The following is a 23231-nucleotide window of genomic DNA, read 5'->3' on the forward strand; positions in this document are numbered from 1 at the left end:
CTCGATGAGCCAGTCTCTGGAGTCCGGTGTGGTGGAGGGGCTTCTTTATTGGCTGCAGTCCGGCGAAGCGAGAAAGGAGTGGGTGGTGGAAGGGCTTCGAGAGTGAGGAATAGTAGGTAGGAACCTAGTTGTTTAGTCCGTTTGTGTGGTGGCTATGTCGTGGTCAGGCACCCGGGAATTCTGAGATCCCTCAGCCGCTGCCTCATGATGATTCTAGAGGACAGGGTAAACTGCTTAGTAGTCTCTACAGATTCAATTGGCCCCATCAGTACCTGCATTAGTAGAGATTTTAAGTGGCTTGCTCGGCCGTCATGTTAGAGTCAGGCATCCTCCTCCACGATTGTATTCTCGCCTGATCACTGCACCGGAGGGGAATATCCTGGTAGTCTGTCACGTGTAGTGTGGCCCAGGCGGTCGGGATTCATGCTGTGCATAGGAGGTACTTGCTGTTAATTTTTGATGAGGGAGAGTGGGGAGGACGGCCCGTGGCCCTCCTGTCCACCCCGCCGAGCTTCTCTCGTTGCACGCTCAGGAGATGTCACAGGCAGTAGGTGCCTGCCACTTGTCTGTGGTGCTCGTAGGGGGACAAATCAGAGCTGTGCTGCCCCTCCGGTGTTCAGGAGCCGTTCAGCTCTGAGACGATTCTACTGGCTGCCATTTTGTCCTGGCGGCTCCTCAGTAAAAATGGAGACCCTTCGGTCCGGGATCATGCCTCCATGTCATTTTGAAGTTTGTTCTGAATGCGTGTGTGCATAATGTGCATTACTGTGACTTTGTAGCTATTCTTGTGTTCTATCCATGTCCCTGTAGAGGTCATTGCAGTGGCAGTGTGTGGAAGTACCTAGTTGATAGTATCTGTCTGTGAGCCTGCCACAGTGTGTTCAGTTGCTGCCATTGTCTTTAATGCATATTAGGCATTTTAGGCTACCAGAAAGCTCTTCTACTGGATATACTTCATAAATATTACCCCCAAAAATCAGCGTTACGTTAATTCTCATGTCATTCAAGATGCTGTATATGATTAAAGCCTAAATTTACAAAAGGTTTTAGCAATAGCAAAAAGAGAATCAGGCCATTTGCGATGGCTACATAACCTTTTGACATGTACTAACCCCATTTTACGAGTCGATAACCTATTACCGAATCGCAAAATAGGGTTTGCGAGTCGGTATTAGAAAAGGGCATGTTAAGGGCATCCCTTCATAATAGTGAGTCGCAGGAGGATATATGACTGTTTTGCGGCTGGAACTCAATCGCAAAACATTTGCAGTTTAACACAAACTTCAAGTTGGTGGTAACCCATTCGCAAATATGAAGGGGTCCCCAGGCCACCCCTTATCTTTTACGAATGTGGGCACTAACATTTTTTAAGAGCAGGCAGTGGTCCCACGGACCACAGCCTGCTCTTAAAAAATGAAAAGAAATGGGCTGCATTTTCCACAAAAAAAATAGCTTTATTGAAAAAGCAATCACAGAAATGGTGGTCAGCAGGCCACCATCCCTGTGATGTTGGGCATTCCCAATGGGTCGTAAATTGCGACCTGCCGCCTGAATATTGATATACAAAGCATTTTACCGGTCGCAAGTGGCCCAACAGGCTGTTTGCGACCGGTAAAATGCATTTTGCCATATACAGAAGGCAAAATGCAACTTGGTAACTTACTACCAAACCGCATTTTGCTTTTGCAATTCGATATTAGAAAGGGGAATGTTTAGGGCATCCTTTCCCAATACCGAATAGCACTGGTATGAATTAATGTTCTGAAACTGGGAATGCAGTGGCAAAACATTCGTACATAACGCCAACTTCAAGTACTGCAGTACCGCAAGATGTTCCTAGAGGTCCCTAGTGAGCAAGGCACCAGCACTGCTTGACTAGCTGCACTAACGCAAGCTGCTCCTAGAGGTCCCTAGTGAGCAAGGCACCAGCACTGCATGTCTAGGTGCAGTACTGCAAGCTGCTCCTAGAGGTCCTACTGAGCAAGGCACCAGCACTCCATCTCTAGATGCAGTACAACAAGCTGCTCCTAGAGGTCGCTACTGAGCAAGGCACCAGTGCTGCATCGTAGGTGCAGTACCGCAAGCTGCTCCTAGAGGTCCCTAATGAGCAAGGCACCAGCAATGCATGTCTAGGTTCAGTACTGCAAGCTGCTCCTAGAGGTCCCTAGTGAGCAAAGCACCAGCATCATGGAAACAATATACTACTTTCTGCTCAGTCACTCGTGCTCACTTAGTTTGTCTTAGAGAGTTACACAAAAGAAACAGTCGGACGAGTTACAATAAGAATTTATTGCACAGTTGTTCTTCTAGTGTAATATATATGTGCTGCAACAACCGTAAGACAGAGGCAGATATATATGATCAGCAGTACAGTGAATATAAAAGGATAGTATAGTTCTACCATCTTGCAATAAGCATGAATAAATACATGAATATAAAATGCAGGATAAAAGTGTGCATACTCCTACTATGCCTATCTAGATGTACCTAAGTGTACCTAGCATGTGAGTAGGTGTGTAGCCAAGAATCCCTCTAGGATTTAGTCTAACCCCATTACCTGAAGTGAGAGAATGTGGGACCCTGTCCTGGTCGTGAGTTGGACACCCCGCAAGGGATGTGTTAGACCGCTGTCAGCTGGAGCGTCTGCATGCAGGAGCCGCAGCGTCTCTGGTCAGTGTGTTGGCCTGGAAGTCTTGGTTCCCTCTACCAACCCTAGCAAGATGTGCTGTATTTATACAAAAAGTATCTAAGGTTTCTTTGTCCCTTGTTTCATGTTTTAGCCATTGTTGGATTTGAGGATGACGTATGGGATGAACCTTGTACGTAGATATGGTGGGGTAGGTGGTGTAGCCCCTGCCTGGTTTCCAAGAACCCTCATGAATATTCATTCCTACTATATGAGTTTATTGATGAAGTTATAGGACGCTATTGTTCAGGAAAAACCCTCCTTCTGCACCCAGGACTAAAACTCGGTAAAGGTTCAATCCTAAAGTCTCGTTACTGTGTAGTATAAGGGAAGTAATGTAGGGGAAGGTGTATGATATTACCCGGGCCTATATTAACATGAAACATAACAGTGGGATGTGCTAGCAAGTAAATTAACCACTGCCAACCTAGTTTAGGACCAAGTGAGTTTCCTGTCAGACGGTCTTTAAGAAAAGAGTGCCTTGAGGCTGTAATTAAAACCTAGGGCGAAGAACACATGTAACGGGGGTGTCCTCAAGAGACAAGGCGGTACTAAGGAGGGACTACTAAGCCTAATGACCAATGAAAAGCCACAATTTACAAAGGACAGGGACAGGAGCCATTTAGAAAGATGGGCAGAACGTAGGTGGAGCTTTGTGCCCATATACTGAATACAGCATTTCTCGAAGAGACTACGCAAGAGCTGCCTAGGTGACACCCAAAAATGAAAAGATAGCTTTTCATTTTTATTTTTGAAATGCATCCTGTTTTCCTTCACGGAAAACGGGCTGTATTACAGAAAAATATATTGCTTTATTTAAATAGCAATCTTAGACATGGTGGTCTGCTGAACCCAGCAGGCCACCATCCCTGTGATTGTAACCACTCACAATGGGTCACAAAATGCGACCTGCCTCATGAATATTGATGAGGCAGGTCCATTTGCGGCCCACTGTGAATCGCTAACAGTGTCAAACACACTGTTGTACATCGCAGTTTGCGATTTTCTAATAGCGAATCACTAAAGTTCGTTATTAGAAAATCGCAAACATCTGGCCCAAACACACTGTTGTACATCGTATGTTGCCACTTCCTAATTGTGAGACACAAAATGTCACAATTAGGAACTTGCAAAATGTAGCGATCGTATATGCGGCCCTTGGTCAGTATCTATCGCATTACCATTTCCATTTGACCCGGTAAACTCTACCACAACTGGGGTATAATGCTAGTGATGCAGTATATTTTATTTTAACTAAGTATTTTTCAGAGTGCCACTACTATTCACCTCGCAATATAATGTTTGTTCTAGGCAGAGCAGATTAATGATGACGGTAGGCCTGATAGTTTTTTATGAATGCATTTATTTCATCAGTTGTATATAATGGGAACACGACCCAAATGAGTTAGGGGCATATTCTCAAGGACTTATCGCCGAGTTATCGGCACTTTATCACAGCCAAAGTGGCGATAAATATATCACTCTATTCACAAGCTGGTGCTAACAGCCAACATCACCAGTTTTCCTGCGATAGCAGCCGCAAAAAACATCGCCACAGATGACATCGGCAAATAACACTAATGAGATGCAGAGTAGACGTTCCCGTGCAAAAAGCCACGACAACACCACTTCTCAACATTCTCAACGACCAGCCAGATCGGCGATAAGATCACAAAACTTGCGATAAATCGCGTTAGCAGCAGGGATTTAACACCTGTTCTTACCTGGTGTAAAGTCAGACGACAACCTGCACCAGAAAAGGGAGCCCAGCCCAGAGCCCCACCTGAAGAACAACAGATGCCATGGAGCCACTGATCATGCAGCTCAGAGCCACAAGAGGGCCACAACACCCACCGCCACCACACCCAGGCCCGACACCCCCCCGGACCCCACCCGCCCCCCCAGACTACCACAGAGGCAGTGCAGACAAAGACAGCGAACCTTCAGAAAATGCACGAGCCTCACAGACTTAACGCCAGAGGATGTCATTGGCCACTACAGGCTCAAAAGGACAACCATCCACCGCATCATGACCATCATTGCCCACAGGCTGACGGTACTAACACAGCGGACAACCAACATCTGTCTGCAGACAAAGCTGCTGGCTGTGCTGCACCTGTAGGCCTCTCATACCTTCCAACCAACAACCACCAGAGTCGGAGAAGTCTCACAGCCAGCCATATCAAAGTTCATTACACCTGTCTTGGATGCCATCATCAGCTTGGTACCCCAGCACCTTCACTTCCCCCACACTGCGCAGGAACAGCTGCAGACCAAGCAAGGCTTCTATGTCATAGCTGGCTTCCCGCACGTGTTGGGGAAATCGACTGCATACATGTTCTCCTCGTGCCCCCTGCCGCCACTGCACACAATTACTGCAACAGGAAGCACACACATTCCATCAATGTGCAGGCAATAGTGGACCACCCGGGACTCGTTACCAATGTCGTCGCCAACTACCCAGGCAGTGTGCATGATTCCTTCATCTTCCGACAGTCCATCATCAACCAGCGCTATGAGGCTGGCACCTATGGGAATGCATTGCTCGTTGGTAAGTACCAAATGAACACACCACAAACCTCAAATCCACAATCATGCAACTCACAACTTTGGGAATGCACACGTTACAAACTCACATACAACATGCCCAACAACATGCCCACATACCAGATACAACAGCACAACTTACTTAACCCGGGCTGGCCATGTACACAAGCCATCAACGGCATGGCACCTCAGCCACACAATAGCAGAATGTGGGGAGAGGTGGGAACCAGGCATGTGCGAAGGAGGCAAGTGACCCATGAATGAGAATGTACACAATGCCAAGTGTGGCGTGGATGTGCTGGGCAGACTGCAGTATGCAGACCACAGACATGTCCATGTCGACATACACTGCTGGTGTTTGGAGTGTAGTGGACAGTGGACGCAACCATGTTACCTCAGCCAGTGGGGAAGATCGCAGAAATATAGCTTGTTACATCCCCCACTGCAAGCATGAGCAGAGTGGGCTGGCCCGGCGTACGCCAGGCCTGCGTCGGGGTGTGAATAAAAAGCACGTTGCTCTGGGCGTGGTTCTCTTCCGGAATGGCCAACGTGTCTGCCAGGGTGGCACCTCTCACTCCGCCACGAGGCCGACGCCATGAGCAGTGGTGCCGGCAATTCTGTGCGCCTGCTGCACCCCAGGCCGCTGGTCCCCAGACCATCTTAGCCGGCCCTGCGCATCCAGGCCTCACTGTTCACCTGCCGACACCGGTGTGTCAAAGAGGGCCCACCACGCGTCGGTGCAAGCGCCAAGCCCGAGGCCCGTGACCTTGGAAGCCTCCTCAGACCATCGCTGGCCTCCGCGAGACAGGCCCGCAGCACTCCTTTCTCGTTGACGTACTCTACCACTGCCTCTGGCCTACACTGCGGTCTAGTAGGTCACACATTTGGATCGAGTCTTGATTTCTTTATGGCAGAGTTCATATCATTGTTCGCAAGGAGAGGAGTAAGAGGAAGACACGGTTCAGTCCGGATGAAAAAAGGATCATCGTTACGGAGGTGATAGAACACTACCAACAACTGATCTAATGCCACTAACTCGGTGCATCGCAAGCCAACGACACGTGCCTGTGGGGCCCTGCTGACCGTTGCCTTCGGCCTAAACTGCGGTCGAGTAGGTCACACATTTGGAACTGAGCCGTGATTTATTTATGGCAGAGTTTATATCATTGTACAGGCCTCATCGCAGACTGCATCCCCTTCCATCTCTGGTGCCACTAACTCTGTTCCCCGAAATTCATGGACACTCTCTGGTTGAACTTTGGTGGCGTCTGAGTATATGGCCTGGGGGTTGTCTTTCTCCTCATGCAGCTGATACTGACTTGGTGTTAATAACGAGTCTGTAGCATTCATCCCCTCCATATTGCCTGTTTCTGCTTGGTTCTGCCCTCTGCATCATGCCCTGGAAGAACACCTTCCACTGTCCCCGTGACTCCATGACATGCACCTTGGACATCGACGAGGACCCACTCGGCTCTCATGGCCCTACCTCAGTGCACCGCAACTCACCATCCCGTGGCGGTGTGCCTGTGCCGCCGCAGTGCATCCGGGGCCACTAAGTCTGTGCAGCTCAAGTCATGGACCCTGTCTGATTGACTATTGGATGGCCTCTGGATCAATGGCCTGGGGGTCATCAACACCATGTGCCTGTGGCCCTGCACTGACCGCTGCCTCCAGCCTCAACTGCCGTCCACCAGGGCTCACACATCAAATCAAATCCTTACCTGCCCGGACGTCGCATCACCACAGGATGCACACACCACCAGCATCAAGACCACCTCCAACCAACAACTGTCAGAGTCGAAAGAGTCTTACAGCCAGACTATCAGATTTGCTCTCACCTGTCGTAGATGCCATCATCAGCTTGATACCCTTCTTAGCTCTTCAGGTGCCACTAACTCAGAGCACCACAACTCATGGACCCTTTATGATTGAGTTTTGTGCTGTGGACAGCTCACGCAGCAATGTCACCTCAGGCAGTGGGGAAGACCTGGGACGATGATGAGGAAGATGACGCAGATGTAACATACCCCACTGCAGCTGCAGCAGGAATATCCCGAAGGGACACAAACCTAGACAATTTCTTCACATGAGCACGCTCAGCTCTGGTGCCCAACCTCAGTGCACTGCAATTCACGCACCCTTCTGATTGCATATTGGGTGACCTCTGTACTTGCTCCGGCTACCACCATGATGCTTCGCAGTTGTTTGTGTTATGCTGGTGTTTTCTGTTTCCGCTTTAATAGTGACCACTGTTCAAGTTGTTGCCAGCACCGACCACTCCATGAGGGCTGGCTTGCACTCACCCCACACCCATCCAGCACAGGTGTCACTGTACATGTGACCCTGGCAATAAAGGGGCCCGGCGCACGTGCCCGTAGCCTGTTCCACAAACTATCTCAGTGTGTCCGTGTGGTCATAATGTATGCATGAGGGCCCCGGGCCCTACCACATTACATTGTGCTGTGTACAGCGGACGCAAAAATGTCACCGCAGGCAGTGGGTAAGACCTTGGACATATAGCTTTGTCATCCCACACTCAATACGTAAGAGGAGTGGACTGGGCCTGTGTACTCAAGTCCAGCGTGGGGGTGTGTATGATTATCCCGTGGCTCTGGGCGTGGTTCAGTACTGGAAATGTGCAAATGCATGTGTCTCTGTCGCAGTGTGGGTCTCCGTTGGGGTGTTTAAGTGGTCCCTGATGGGACTTAGACACCCCCGTATGTGATATAGTTCAGCTGCTATGAGGTCGAACCCCACAGCACCTGTTCGGCCACCTCTTTTTGGCAGTCTAACACCTAGCCTTGGAATGCGATGTGTTCTCAGGTGAGGTGCTGGGAGCCAGCTATGGTGGTGGGTACTTCCTACTGTGTGGTCTGTGCAGGGGGTGGGGTCTCCTCGATGCAGCTGGGCTGCCCTGCTCCTGGAGGTGGGTTGCCTAAGATGTCCATGAGCTGTTGTAGGTCATCGGTGTCGAAGGTGTGGAGGTCCTCTTCATCATCACTGATGAGTTGTCTGGTCTGCTCTGCAGGAGGTGTTGATTGTCCCTCTGCAGTGTGAAGGGGAGATGCATTTTACCATTGTGTTGACATGTATGTTGATGCATTGTTCAAGTTTACATACAGACTCCATGACAATGTACATTGTGACTGTTTGGGAGGAGCTGACTATTTGATGTGGGACAGTGGACATTTGAACTACAACACGGATGTGACGTTGTACACGTACATTTTCATCTCACAGTTTCCTGCTATGCCAGATGTGATTGGCCAGTATCTACGCACAGGTGGAACCAGTTGTGTCCTCTGTTCTGTGGTGAAAGTGTTTCACTTTGTACCACATTGTCGTCAATGAGGATATGCTGTTATTGCTTAGTGGTTTTGCATTGTGTCACTTGCATTGTCAGTGTGGCTCTCAAATACACACCTTTGCTGGGTTTCGCACATGTGCATGTGTTGGTTGTGAGATTGGTGATGTGTGGGGTGGGAAACCTTTGGGCACATGGTGGACGGGGGCCTACTTGGTGTTTGTATGTGTGCTGCAGTGTGCCACGGGGACCGGGGAAATGATCCAGAGTCATTGTGGGCGTGCAGTGTGCTACACATCATTGTGCATGTGTGCCATTGTGCCCATCTCCCCCGTCCCACCAGTCCCTGGTCATTACTCACCCTGTTGCTGTTGGGTCAGGTCATATCGAGCTGTGTCCAGACTCCCAACTCCTTGCACAGTCTCCACACTGATGACTGTGGCCACCATTTCCTCCAACTCCTCCTGTGGTGCAGGACTCCCACCTCCAGTCACCGTTGCTGCCTTCCTGTTGGCAGCGGGTTTCTACTTGGTTTGGCTTTTCACATCATGCCAGCGTCTCTTGACCTCCTCCATTGACCTCCTCGACACTCCGACTGCATTCACCTTGTTCACGATGGACTACCATATTTCCGTTTGTGTTGCCAATGACACAGTGGAGGTGACGAACAGTTGTTGGTAGTGTTCTATCACCTCTGTGACGATGATCCGGTTTTCCTGCGGACTGAACCCCGTCTTCCTCTTCTCCTTGGCCTTCCCCGAGCACGGGGTTCCTGGCTGGTCATCCGTGGGGCTTGTGGGGTTCGAGTTGTCCTCTGCACTCGGTCCGGGTGCATCCATGGTGCTACTCAGTTTATTTATTTTTGCCCTTTTTTTGTTATGCTTTTATAGTGCAATTTCCCACATGATGTGTGGGAATTGCAGGCCTGTCACTGGTTATCGCTGATTTTTGTATCGCAATTGGCCACATCTCAACTTTTTTCGTGTTCGTGTTTTGTGTTTTTTCGGCATCGCGTTAGTTTTAACGCAGTCATTTGATGAGTTATCGTGAGACTATCGCATAGTGCCGCCAGGTTGAGAATACAACGTTGAACACGGTGTCATTTTCCCACGATAGATTGCGATGTGCAAAGTTGCGTTAAACTATTTTTGCGATGATTATCACACGTTCTTGAGAATATCCCCCTTAGAGTGCTCCACAGTACAAAACGAGATATTAAATACAGGTAAAAGCTAAAAAGGTGTAAACAAAAACAGAGAGGAAACTAACACGTGTGTGCAAATACCATATATAAAAATTCCAGATCTTATTAAGAATTGTTATATCGGTGGTCTGAGGTTGTGCGTGTGTAGGGATATGTTACAGTGTGTGTCTGCGTAGCTGTGTGTGTGTTTGTGTGTGTGTGACAGAGAGAGCGAGAGAGAGCGAGAGAGAGAGATTGATCCTTTGTCTAACAGAGCCGTGAGATGCTTGTAATAAAAGGATCCCCTGAGAATGTGTCTGTGAGAATACATTTCTGTCTTTCTTTACGTTTCTGTTTTCTGGATACCAGATAAGGAACACTTGAAAACATAAGATGCTTGCCTGCTTGAATCTCATCAGATGGAAAACAAGAAGCATGGGTTTAAGCTTTTGTTTTGCTTCGTTTTGATTTTTTTGAACATTCCTCTTTCCAACTGCAATGGAGCCCCAGTCGTACATTAATAAAAACATGCCCGCAGGAGTTGCTCTTTAAAAGGCCCAAAGCTGCCGTTATGGGTCAGCAAGCATTTCCTTGTGCGAGGTGCCGCAGCAGTAAGAGGCAAAAAGACTACAGGAAAGTTGGTTGTAGATTTTAGACCCGATGCATGAAAAGCGTGTGAATTTCAGTCATTTCCAAACCCTGCCACTCACTGCTCAAATCTCCTTCAGATGCTTGGCAAAGTAGAAAAAATGTTACTGATCAAAATAAATAATGACATTCAAGGGAAGGTTGAAAATTAATGTGAGTTTTACTGAGCAAACCAGTTCACAGAAGAACTTCAAAGGAAGCAAAAGTTGCAAGAAGGAAGCGCAACGGTGGGTAAAGGAGTTTCTGGGAATGAGCTGTAATAGGAAAAAAAGGAAACTAAAGGTAAGAGTGCCGGTGAATGCCATACAAATAAGAGCGCATGTTAACCTAAGCTGTCATTTAGCAGTGGCAGGAAATGCGCCTGCACCCATCAACAGGGTTCAGTGCATAAACGTCAGGCTACAGAGTGAAAGCCAGACAGGGACGCCTCAGCCTTTTATCCTTCGCGAGTTTTTAACATGAACACCCGTGGTTTAGACAACAGGCACATTCAAGAGCAAATGCAATAAGACACACTACAGATTGTTATATGTGCGCCATAAATGGTACATCTCCCATGGTCTCCCATGGTCTTATAATTACTGTATTTTGGTAAGAGAGCTACATAGGTATGTGTACGGTGCGAATCAGGCAGCGATGTCTCATACATTCATCATTCAGAAAGCGACGAACAGACTGTTACTGGATTGGGTAAACATAAGCCATGTTTGTAACATTGCAAAAAGATAATTGTGGTGCCCTGTAGGAAATCGCACGTGTCTGGTACACACAAACTTTGAAGCAGGTGCTTAATGTATAGAGCTTTTGTATGGGCTTTGTTTAAAATAAATAGTTCATTTTGTGATCAAAAAGTTGGATGGTACTTCCCTAAGTTTATTCTTAGTTTTTGTACATTTTTGGCCTTTGCAGAATTCTGAAAGAATGTAATGAGGGCTGACGACAATCTCAGACTGTTTCAAACTTCCATCAGTCCTCACCGATATTCATTCCGGCATTTGGAAATGTCAGACTAAACAACATTTCGAGAGTGTTTTTTAAAGGCCAAAAATATTTTTCCCGTTGATTAGGCCCTTCATCTACTTCTCCCACACTGTGGGAGTATCACCTCTCGATCCCCACCCTAAAATATGTTCCTGACAGCGACATGGTTACATTTAGGAGTATATTTGGAGTGCGAAACTATCCAGAACACCTTGAATGCCCATAAACAGACATTCTTCGATACTGGTGGAATGTCTGAGAAATTAAATCGCTTTGGGAGAGAAATTCTGTGAAATAGAAAGAGTATTTTTGCCCATGCAAATGACGTCAATTGTGCTCCTATATTTAAATTAAGTGGGCAAACATGTTTGGGCCCAAATAATATTTATTTGTATACATTTAAACCCGAGTCATTCATTTTTGTGATCGTTGCAGGCTGACATGAACTATTATGAGCGTTAAATAAAATTAAGTACTGCACCTAACGCTCATGAAGAAGCTACAATAGGGCAACCCTATTCCCGGTGGAACCTGCATAATGCAAACTACAATTAAAACAGTGGTTCCATATGCATGTATAATAATACAAACTCGTTTGAAATATTATCAATATAAACGACGCAAACATAAGTTGTGAGTAGATTTATTTATAGTCCACATATTGAAATATGTCATGGGGTGACGACAAATGTGGATGACACAATGCTCAGTGAGAAGGTGTAAAACGTTTCAGTGATAATTGAGAAGAATAGACTAACAAGCATTGGCAAAGCCATTAGGTCTCGCTTATGTGAGAGCAATTGCATTTGCCAATGTTTTTAGCTATGTTGTAGAGAAGCGTGGGTGCTTATAGTGTTTTTTTTTATCTTCAATAACAGGCGAAAAGACATTGACAAAGCCAATAGCTCTCACATAGGCAAGACCTACTGGCTTTGCCAATGCTTGTTTTTCCTGCTTTCTCTGTTGTCTCGCTCCTTTTCTCTACGCGCTCACTGGCACCTTTGTATGAGCTGATTAGTTACTGGGTGTGAAGATGTCCAATGTAGAAGGTTCAACTACAACTATTTGATTCTCTGTTTCCTGACAGTCTGGTGAGGGTAAGATCAATTACTCTGCTCGTCTGAGGATTTCTGTACACTACCCTATTGTCTAATGTGAATGAACAAATGGCTAACATATGAATCTATATCAAATCAGCCTTAAGAAAAGTTATCACAAATGTTGCATTTACGCACTATCTCGAAGAACAAAACAAATCTACTTATTGACCTAAAGAAAACTGCAAAACTATTATTTGTGTAGGCTAACAGAAGTAACAGTTTGGAGGGTCGGGGAAGAGCCCTAATGACCAAAAGATAGACTCACCCAGAAAAACGAAAATCCCAAAGATGCAGAAAACATGGGCCAGCAGAATCCAGATAAAGATATGCAGCAGTATGAAAAGTGCCTGAAAAGGGCCTGCTAAGGCTGCACTTTTAAACATATAACATGCATAAATATAATTTTAAACAGAAACTGCTGGCTCTACCTTGAGTAGCAGATGTTTTACTAAAAATTAATATTCGTTCCATCTGCTTTCATTTAATTCATTCAGCTGATTTTGCATTATGTTTAGAGGCCACATTTTTTACACTCAAAATACATCCAGAAGAGGACCAAGTGAAGTGCTCAACTTGCCGATTTTGTCATTGTTCAACACACAACATATCTGTTTATGCATTTTGACAGTCTTGCGTAACATTCTAAAATATTTTGAACAATGCAGCTGAGGACTGGCTGCAATATGAGTGAATAATGTTCTTGAAAAGATAGTTTAATATTCAATGAGCCTGAGTGCTGGCTCAATGTTCTGCGCAGAAAGAGAACATGGTTAAAAAATATACCATTATTTTATTTCTTTTATACCATGAGTGGGCTCCATGGGGACAGTAATCTGCATTCCTCTTTCCAGTAAATTCTCTCACTTTGAATTCAGCTGAAAACACAGTAAACACCAAGCTTCCTCAAAGATACAGCTTGGCATTTGAGCTCTGTCATTAAATGCACACCAAATGTGACAAGGTAAGACCAAGATTTAAAGAACTGGTCACAGAAAGCGAGTATGTGTAAGAAAATAGCAAACACAGTTTAGGCAATACTGGGGTGGGGGGGAGGGAGGGGAGACAGGAGAATGGAATCTGAAGCCAGCAAATATGAATTACAAACCACAAAGCCAATTGTAATCAATGGGTGAAATGCATTCCCAGGTCAACTTTTTGAAAGTTCCCAAGATATCTTTAGCAAACCAGACAGCTGCAACCTAAAAAGGAGAGAGAACAATAGATCATAGTAAGTTCAGCAAGTTGCAAGAGTTTTTAGATACAAGAGGTTAGTCCAATCAAGTTCCACTGTGAAGTGGAAAAGTGTGATCACAGATCCCACATGTCTCTTTCTACCATTGAGGAAAAGTTAAACTTATCTTAAGGACCATATCTTCTAAGACTAAAGCAAGTTCTGGGTCAAATTTCCAATTAAGTTTAAGCTTCAATTAGGCATAAATGTGCTAAAAATGTTAGGAATTGTCTTGATTTAGGCCGTGCATTTTCCTTCATACTGAATGTGTCCCTCTTTATATTTCTAACTATAGGGGGTGGCTGATTCAATAATAGCCTGAACTGAGATATATCCACCAAGAGCACTCTTTAATCCCAGAATTGCAAGCTGCTTATCTCTAGCATCATCCACTTCTTTAAGAGCCATAGGACTCAAACCACGCCACACTGACAAAGCCCAAAGAGTAAAAAAAAAGGTATTGGGTTGCTTGTGTTCACATTCCGAGGGACCTGCCCCAGGTAATTCTGATTGGACTGTTTAATTGGAGCAGGGCCAAAGCTGATTTGCATTTGGTTGATTCCTCTCTGAGGTGGCATTGGTTGCAAAAAAGCAATGTACTGGATTACGGACTAGAGTAATTAGTAGCTTGAATTAATTCCAGCAATCCATCCCTCACTATTTTCTTTTCTTCAGTAGTTCGCGTTAATTATGACAGGTAAGCCCAAATGGGATCCCTCACTCACTGTGTCATAGGACTCAAGCTGCACCCTACTGATGACACCTAAATAAGGTGAAGCTTATGAGAGGAGCAATCTTCATGGCCTTGTCATGGCACCTTCACCCACCATGCATGCATCCAGGATAGAGGGATGTGGCAGTCCCAATGAGGTTGGACCAGCATTTAAACCATCCCAGTAGACCCCCACAGTCAGCCCAGGGTCACAAAGTTTAGCTGCTATCAGGGGCTGCTGCATGGTGGTTAAATGTCAAAACTTCTAGGGCAATTGTGACTTAGCCTTTCATCCTTTTAGGATTGTTGAAATGAGTGCTATGGAGGTGGTCATTGTTGTACAGTTATATAGGTAATTAGACAAATAAATGGATGAATAAGTAAGTCACAGAGTTCATGATTGGATTAATGAGTGAGTGATTGAGCACAAGGAAGGATTAATGTATGAGTGACTGCATGAATTTGAGAGTAGAAACAGGTGGAAAAGAGAGTCTCCAACCACCAATGGGGCAGGGACAACTCCAGCCTCCTGGCCCAAGTCATTCAAATGCTCTCTTGTCAACTTAGAAGCAAATTTCTAGGTCAGAACAGTCCTAGACAGATTGTGCACTACCAGATGTACTCAGAATGAGTGTGTCATCAGATTTCTAATCAACTCTAATGCAAATTAAAAAACGATTTTTCCAATATTCTCGGTGTAAACAAAAAATACTTTTATCACTTTCACAGATTAGAAGAAACAATGACTCTATCCATTAATTATGCTGTGCTTCTTTTCATTCCTGAAGCGGAGATCAATCTTGTGTACAACTTAAACAAAAAAGCACATGTTCCTGATAACATGGATTATGTCATTCCCAATGCATTTCGGGTGTATCATAGTAATAATTGCCATTCAAATTTCAACATCTGAATAAAACATAACTTGCCTTTACATACCGGGATAGGTTTAAATGATGATATTTATAAAAAGAGCAGATAGTGTAACAGACGACCACAAGTAAGAAAAATAGTGAAGAAAAGTACCACACCACTAGCCATTAAAAATAGTGTTAATCGTGCTGTTAACGGTGCGCTAAAGTCGTGAAGTGCTGAGAGCTGTAGCTCACTCTACTGATAAACTAACCCCTTATATGCTCCTGTGTGTGTTTAAACTGAAAACTCCAAGTACCAACTGTACTTCCAAGTGTCTAACGAAGACCACAATAGTCTTTAACAAGATGCATGTAAACGCTCCAAAATGTTAATGCAGCAAAGCGATCAATGTTATGCAAACTCCAAGTTGCAATCTGCAGAAAAATATGCAAGAATGTACAAAAGACTTGTTAACAACAGCTGCTTCATTCGCTCTGCCCACGCAAAACCCTCCAATCTGATACTTACTGTGCTGAGGTGTATCAGGGACGCTGGAACGCACTCGCGGAAATTATAAAGTTCTCACTCAGAGATTACCCGCTTACACTCTCAAGTAACGGCCTACTCTCAACCCTCCTATCTCACGTGATCTACATTTGTGTGGAAACACAGAAAAGGTACTAGAGGACTCCACTGCCCCATGCACACAAAGCAACCATCTTAAAACGTCCAAAGTGCAGACAAGTAACATAAAAAGGAAAGAAAGAATAGAACCTCGATGATTCCGTGAATCCAGAGTTAGTTAAAGAATTGATAACTACAAGTATTAACAAGAGCTACTCTATTGATATGAAGAAAAGGAGGAAAGAAAAATTGAAATGAATATAATGCAGTTTTGAATAAACAGTGTGTGATAATCCATAGAGAAACTGTATAGTAACTAACCACAAAATCACACTGGAAATGGACACACTTAATCGTCATTACTGAAATACTTCAAAACGTGATGATACATGGTTAAATTTGCATTGACAAGGGACTCAATTAACATATATTATGCGCACATGTGAAAATACCTTGTCTCGAATGGAAAACATTGTACAACGAAAAGAACAATAAATCCATAATAGATCCGCCCCATACTTTAGGTACACGCGGATCCTTACATATTGAAATGCAGGGGAAAGGTACAAATGAGATGCCCATGTTAAATCAATATAGCTGTAACTGTTCAAAGGTGGTATACAACATGAACATGTAACTTTATGCAAAACAGTCTTACAGTGCTATTCTTCTTCAGCTACTTATCATTTATCTAAATTATCATGTGTTAACAACTATCAATACAGTTTACTTCTGTATTCTTGTTGGGCCATATGTTACTCAGTGCTGACTAAAATGTGGCGAACGTAACAAAAAAAGTGATAATAAAATTGTGAGTGACAGTGTGGAAATAAGATGACCGGGCACTTAGGTAACTGACTGTCCAAGGACGTCCCCGCTAGGTATACTATGTACAATCTGCCATATGGAGGTAACATAGACTGTCCTCTCTGAAAATAAAAACTATGTCCAGATACATAGTTCGGAACTATTCTTTAAAGGAAGCAGGATAACTCCAATTTATCGTTAAGCCCTTTTGGAGTTAGAGTATCCAAGTATCGGATCCAGAACGTCTCCCTTTGCGTATTGTGTTTAGACATGTCTCTATCATTGTGGCTCATGACTGTTTCTAATACTGTGAATCTTAGCTGAGCGATAGTGTGGTGTGCGTCAACCCAATGACTAGCTAGTGGCGAGCTCATCACTCTAGTTCTGAACCTACTCTTGTGCTCTGTTATGCGAGTCCTCAGTGATATTTCTGTCTTCCCTACATAATATAAGGTGCATGGACATCGTATTGTGTAAATAACGTTTTGAGTATTACAATTTGCCGTGAACCGCAATTTTATGGGCTTTCCAGACCATGGATGTGAAATAAAAGTTCCTGTGAGCACATTATTACAGTATGAACAATTATGGCATTTTAACATGCCCTTATGTTGCTGATTGTCAAGAGTGTCTTTCTTCGGGAGTGGCTCCCGTAAATTATTAGATCTTTTATATGCAAAGATAGGAGGATTTTCAAAAAGGTTGCCAAAGTCAGGGTCTGTTTGCAACAGATCCCTACAATGCATAATCACTTTTTTGATAGCTAATGACTGAGTCGAGAATGTAGAGACAAACACCTCTCTTTGATCTTCAGATTTCACTTTCTTCTTCATTAGTGTCTCTCTCGGGATCTCCTCTGCCCTTCTGGCTGATGTTTCCACTATCTCACTTGGGTACCCCGGGGACAAGAAGTTATTTTTGGATACATCTAATGATTCTTCATATTGAAGATTATTCGATGAAATTCTCTTGCTCCTCAAGAACTGTGAAAAAGGAAGGTTGTTTTTTTGAGGACTCAGGATGGAAACAGCAAAAAAGTTATGTGGTATTCCTGTCCGTGGGTTTTTTAAACACCTTTGTGGTAATTTCTGTGTCATGTATTTCTGCACTGAAATCCAGATATGAAATTTTCCGTTTGTCCAATGTGTATGTGAACTAGATTCTTGGATTGATGCCATTTAAAAGGAGCAGTTTCTTCTCCAACTCAGGTTTCATGCCTCTCCATATGATGACTATGTCATCAATATATCTACGGTATACAATTAAATGCTCAGTCCAAGATAAATCATTTAACACATTTTCTTGCTTAAATTTCATCATAAAGATGTTTGCGTAGCTGGGGGCTCCTGCAAAACCCTTGGAAGTTCCATTGGTTTGTAAGAAAAATCTATCTTGCCATTTGAAATAACTGTTAAACAAACAGAACTGTAGTAGTTCTAACAGGAAAATTGTATTAGCCTGTATCTCTCCTCGCTGTAAACAGGGCCCACTCAATCGCTTCAATACCCTCGGCATAAGGTATTGACGTGTAGAGTGATACTACATCCACTGTACTTAGCCAAATCTCTTCTCTTATTGGTAGCGTGAGTTCACTTAACAATTTCAAGAAATGTGTGGTGTCCTGATCGTACATGGATCCTGATTGTACAAATGGTTGGAAAAAAGTGTCACGATACTGTCCTAGTGGTTCATGTATTAAACTACAACCAGATACAATACGGCGAAAGGGTTGGTCTTTGAGGTTTTTGTGAATTTTTGGTAGCATGTAGATCACAGGTCAATTGTGAAACCTGGAATATAAAAATGTAAGCGTTTTTTCAGAGATCCATCCCATGTCTTTAGCATGTGACAGTATTTTCAAGAAGGTCTCCTGAAACTCAGCCGTGGGGTCTGACTTAGAGGTAAATAAGTAGATTAATCAGATAGCATCAATTCAACTTTGGTTTCATAGAAAATCCGGTCCATAACCACTAATGCACCCCCCTTGTCAGCTGGAAAAAATACTATGGACTCATTGGTTCTCAAAGATTTAAGTGCGTTTCTGTCAGATGGTGTGAGACTTTGTCGCTTCCTAGATGGAACCGGTGGATGCGCCAAATCTCTTTTTACCAATGTCTCGAATGAATCTATGACTTTGTGCAAAACGGGGGCTGTGAATTTGCTCTTAGGTTTAAACTCTTGATACTCTGGGTTACCTTGCTTGATATGAACCCGCTCTTGGTTAGCAAAGGAATACCGAAGCCTTAGTTTTCTCATGAACTTGAAAAATTCTATTTGTCTCAAAAGATTTGGCTTGGAATGTGGGAACAAAAGATATGCCCTTGTTTAATACTGCTATTTGTGCTTTTGACAGTGGAACTGCTGAAATGTTCACAACTAATGCTTCTTGGTCCTGTGACCTGTGCTGGTCTGCTTTGCACCCTCCGCGGCCTCTCGAGTGTTTTGTTGTGTCTAACTGTGTGACTGTTTGACCTGTAGGTGGGTTGTTTGCCGCTGGGCTGGTCTCTAAAAAAGAAACCTTTGAAGTTGATGTAGATGGTGCATCTGATTGTGCTGTGTCAGACAATAGTGGTACCGGAGGTCGTGTCACTCGGGTCTCACTAATAGACACTAAGCTCTCCTCAGATGAGGTAGTAACAGCTTTCTGATATGAGCGTTTCTGTGCATATACCTCTGCCCAAGAGTATACTTCATCTAGTTTGTAGTCTATAGTGTCATGCCTAAACTTGTGCACCTTGCGTTTGTGAATCTCTTTAGCGTAGACATCTAACTTCTTATTTATCTCTTCTAGTGATGATGACCAATTTTCACCCTCCATACGTGATTTGAGAGAATCCTGTAGCTCCTGTATCTCTTGTTCTAGTCCCACTAAAACACTTGATAATTCTTCTACTATCAAAAGAATAAGGTTAAGTGAGCACTTGTTTAAAATGGAGTACCACTAGTCCATGAACTTTTTTTTTCATCTTGAACATCATTGGTTTCAGAGGTAGTCTTAGTCCCCTTAGTATCCTGCTTGCCTTGTGATACTGAACAAGGGTAGTGGCATGCAGACGTTGATTGATTTCACGTCGCATTAGGTATTCTAATTGTCTCAGCTGTTGCGTGACTGGTCCTTGAGTTATGTCAAAAGTCCGAACATTCCGGATGAGGCCATACATCTCTTGTGCTTCTACTGCACTATAAACTTTGGTTTCCGCTTTATTCTCCGTGAGGTGTAAAATATCCTCGAGAGACATGATTGCGGTGCAACTGGTTGCTGTGTCGGGTGGATGGGTAAATGAAACTCATAGGAAAAACAGCTGTGATGCACTCAGGTTCAAACCCTTATCAAAATAAACATCAAACATCAGATCAATCAATGTTGGTGTGCACGTTCTGAGGTGGTAGGGTGGAACCACCTCAGAGAGTGCACACCAACACTGAATAATTTGATGTTTTGATGTTTGTTTTGATAAGAGTTTGAACCTGAGTGCATCACAGCTGTTTTTACTATAAGTCTCTTTTCAACTTAACCATTCATACATTGATGTACACATTCATCCCTAATTCATCCACTCTCACCCATCCATTTATCCAGCCACCCATTCAGTTATTCTATCATCTGTTCAAGTAACTACATATTCACTCATGCATTCATTCATCCCCTAAAGAGCAGTACAGTGTTCTTCTGATCCTATTTTCCGAGTCAACATAATATGCAGAGTTGATTGCAGTCCTGTGCCGCTTTTATTGAAATAATAGATGGACATTTATATCTATAGTGGGGCTGTCCTGCTACGGCAATGATAGTACATGCAGGTTATCTGAAACAAACAAGTTACTTTCCTTCGATGTTGAGCTTTCTGTTGGATGGTCTAACTCAGCGGTTTTTTCATTTTTTTTACTTTTGTGGACCTCCACTTAACCATTAGTGGAATCGGGGGACACCCATTGGATCATCATTATTATCCATTGCCCCCCATAAGCAGAGGACTCTGACCTAAGCAATTTCGATGATTTGAACCTCAAAGCAATACACACAAATACAGAAACAGACATTCATCAAACAATTACATAAATGTGGAAATATTTGATTTAATTTACAAACACGTTTTTAAAAGATCAAATTTTAATTTTAATGGGGAAGGTAGAGCTTTTTTAAATTGAATTGCAATTGAGGCAATCCAAAATTCAACTCTATTCTGTTTCATGTAGTTGCACTGCTCGCAGTAATGATGCAAACTATGGGCCCAATGATGATGTTGGGCAGAAAGCCATCCGACCTGCTAGCAGGAGGCTTTTCACCCGACATAAATAGTTTCCGCCCAACCACCATATTACAATACAGGCTGTCGGAGGGAAGCCCGGGTGGGATTCTGCTTCACTTCCGATGGGATCTGTGAGCCCGTTGGGGTGGTGGGTGTAATGGTAATCCCATAATGACGACAGAGCCAGTCAGAAAGTGCCCCTAGCAGGGCCTTCTTCCCCCCGGCCCTCCGCCATGGGGCCTGGTGGGGCACCTATGGTGCTCCCCCAAACATACCTGCACCATGTGGCAGGCACCGCATGGTGCCTGCCAAACGGTGCAGGGATGTTTGAAAACATCAATTTTTTCAATTGTAGCTTGTGCTGCGGTCCTTTTCCACCCGCTGCATAAGCTGCAATTTTAAAATGGATGCTTCCAACTGCCCATAAGGGGGTCGCATCCAAATACAGCGTGTGGAGGCACCGACCTATCAGGCGGTTACATTCCGCAACAGTGTCGGTCGGACGCATGTCCGACAGACATCGTAAATAGGCCCTATATTTTTAGTCTCTAATTTCAAATACCTACACAATTACAGAACATTTTTACATTTTTATTTTAACTTTTTGCTTCTCTATTTATATAGGCTTCATCAATCTGTTAATATTATTTAATGTTTTAAGCACTAACGGACCCCCTGAGTATACCCTGTGGACCCATAGTGGTCCCTGGACCTCAGGTTAAGAACCACTTCCCTATCTAACTGCAGATTCTTCACCTTCAAGTATCCCTCAGGTACCAGACTGGATCTGTACAATTTTGAAGCAATGCTCTTGCCGACTGCTTGGTGGTATCATGAGCTTCCGCGTTGGCTCTATACCACCCGTGAAGACACAGAGCAGAGCCGGATCTAAGTGTCATCTCTGCGCACTGATTTCAGTTTCTTGGCTTTTCCCTTCCCACACTCTCCGGTACAGAGAATGAACAAATGTTGGTAAAAGTATGTTGAGTACTAATTTAGGACCTATTTTAGATATTAAAAGAGAATACTCCACAGGACACGGAGACAGGAGGGCAGTGAAGAGTCTGTGCTTAGAGAGAGTATCTACTTCTAGCCACAGATTCCTCAAATTAGAGTAGACACCAAAGCAGTACCTTCCCAAGGTAGAGGTTATGGGGAGAGCCCTCAAACCAAAATGTTTTGCAGAAGTGGATGGGTAAAGTGTCCATCTTGCCAAAACTGGATGTCAATACAGTTGTGTTGCTTGAATGTATGCGCCAAGGCCAACATTGTAGCCTGGCAGATATCAACGGCAGGCACCCCTCGCACTAATGCAGCAGTTGCAGTCTCGGCTTAGTGGAATGGATCCTCAGACCTTACGGGGGCTGCTTTTTGTCCAGTACATAGCAGATCATAATCCAGAGGACTATCCACCTCAACAAGGTCCTCTTCTGCACAGCTTTCCCCTTCTTTGATTCGGAGAACTTCCCAAAGGGTAGATAATCTACTTGATGCTCCTTGATACAATCTATGTAAAAATTAAAACCATTTTAGGGGCCACTTGATTGAGCCTCTCCTCCTCTTTCAGGTGAAAGGGAGCACAGACGTTGGTAAAGTGGTGGATTGTTCAATATGGAAGTGAGTCACACATTTTGGTAGGAAGACCACCCAAGTCCTCAGCACTAATCTATACAAAAAAACATGGTGTAGGAAATTGGCTCTTTTTGTATGATCACCCCAATTTTTAGGACTGATGGTGATGGTTTATTTACTCTGTGTATTGGGACTCTGCTAATCAGGCCCCAGTTCATGTGCTCTGATCCCTAAAACGTTGAAATTGGCTACCCTTTTAATTGGCTTCTTTCACTAACATATAAGTCCCTGGTATATGGTACAATGCGTACCTAGGTCCCGTGAGTTAAATGCCACCAGTGGACCGCAGCACACATTGTGCCACCACTGGAGTGACAGTATAAAATATGTCTGCAAGCGCACCATGATAGCCGGTGTGTGCAGTTTTAAAACTGCAAATTCGACTTCTCAAAATAAACAATTTTTATAGGCCTAAACCCTCCTTTAAAATATAAATGTCACCCCTAAGTAAGCCTTACTGCCCATTAAGTCTGGGAGTATTGTATTTAAAAGTAGGGAGTATAGAATTGCAATGTCAAACATGTTCTTACAGTGAGAAAGCCTTAAGAGCCCTTTTCACTGTAGCAGGGTTAGCTGTTCCAGAGGAAATCATTGGGAGATAATATTTAAATTATAAAATGTTATCTCTGCTTAGGAAACAGCTACCAATTGCTCTTTGGACTTTAAAGCAT

The sequence above is a fragment of the Triturus cristatus genome, chromosome 7, assembly GCF_964204655.1.
Source record: "Triturus cristatus chromosome 7, aTriCri1.1, whole genome shotgun sequence".
Classification (NCBI taxonomy): Eukaryota; Metazoa; Chordata; class Amphibia; order Caudata; family Salamandridae; genus Triturus; species Triturus cristatus.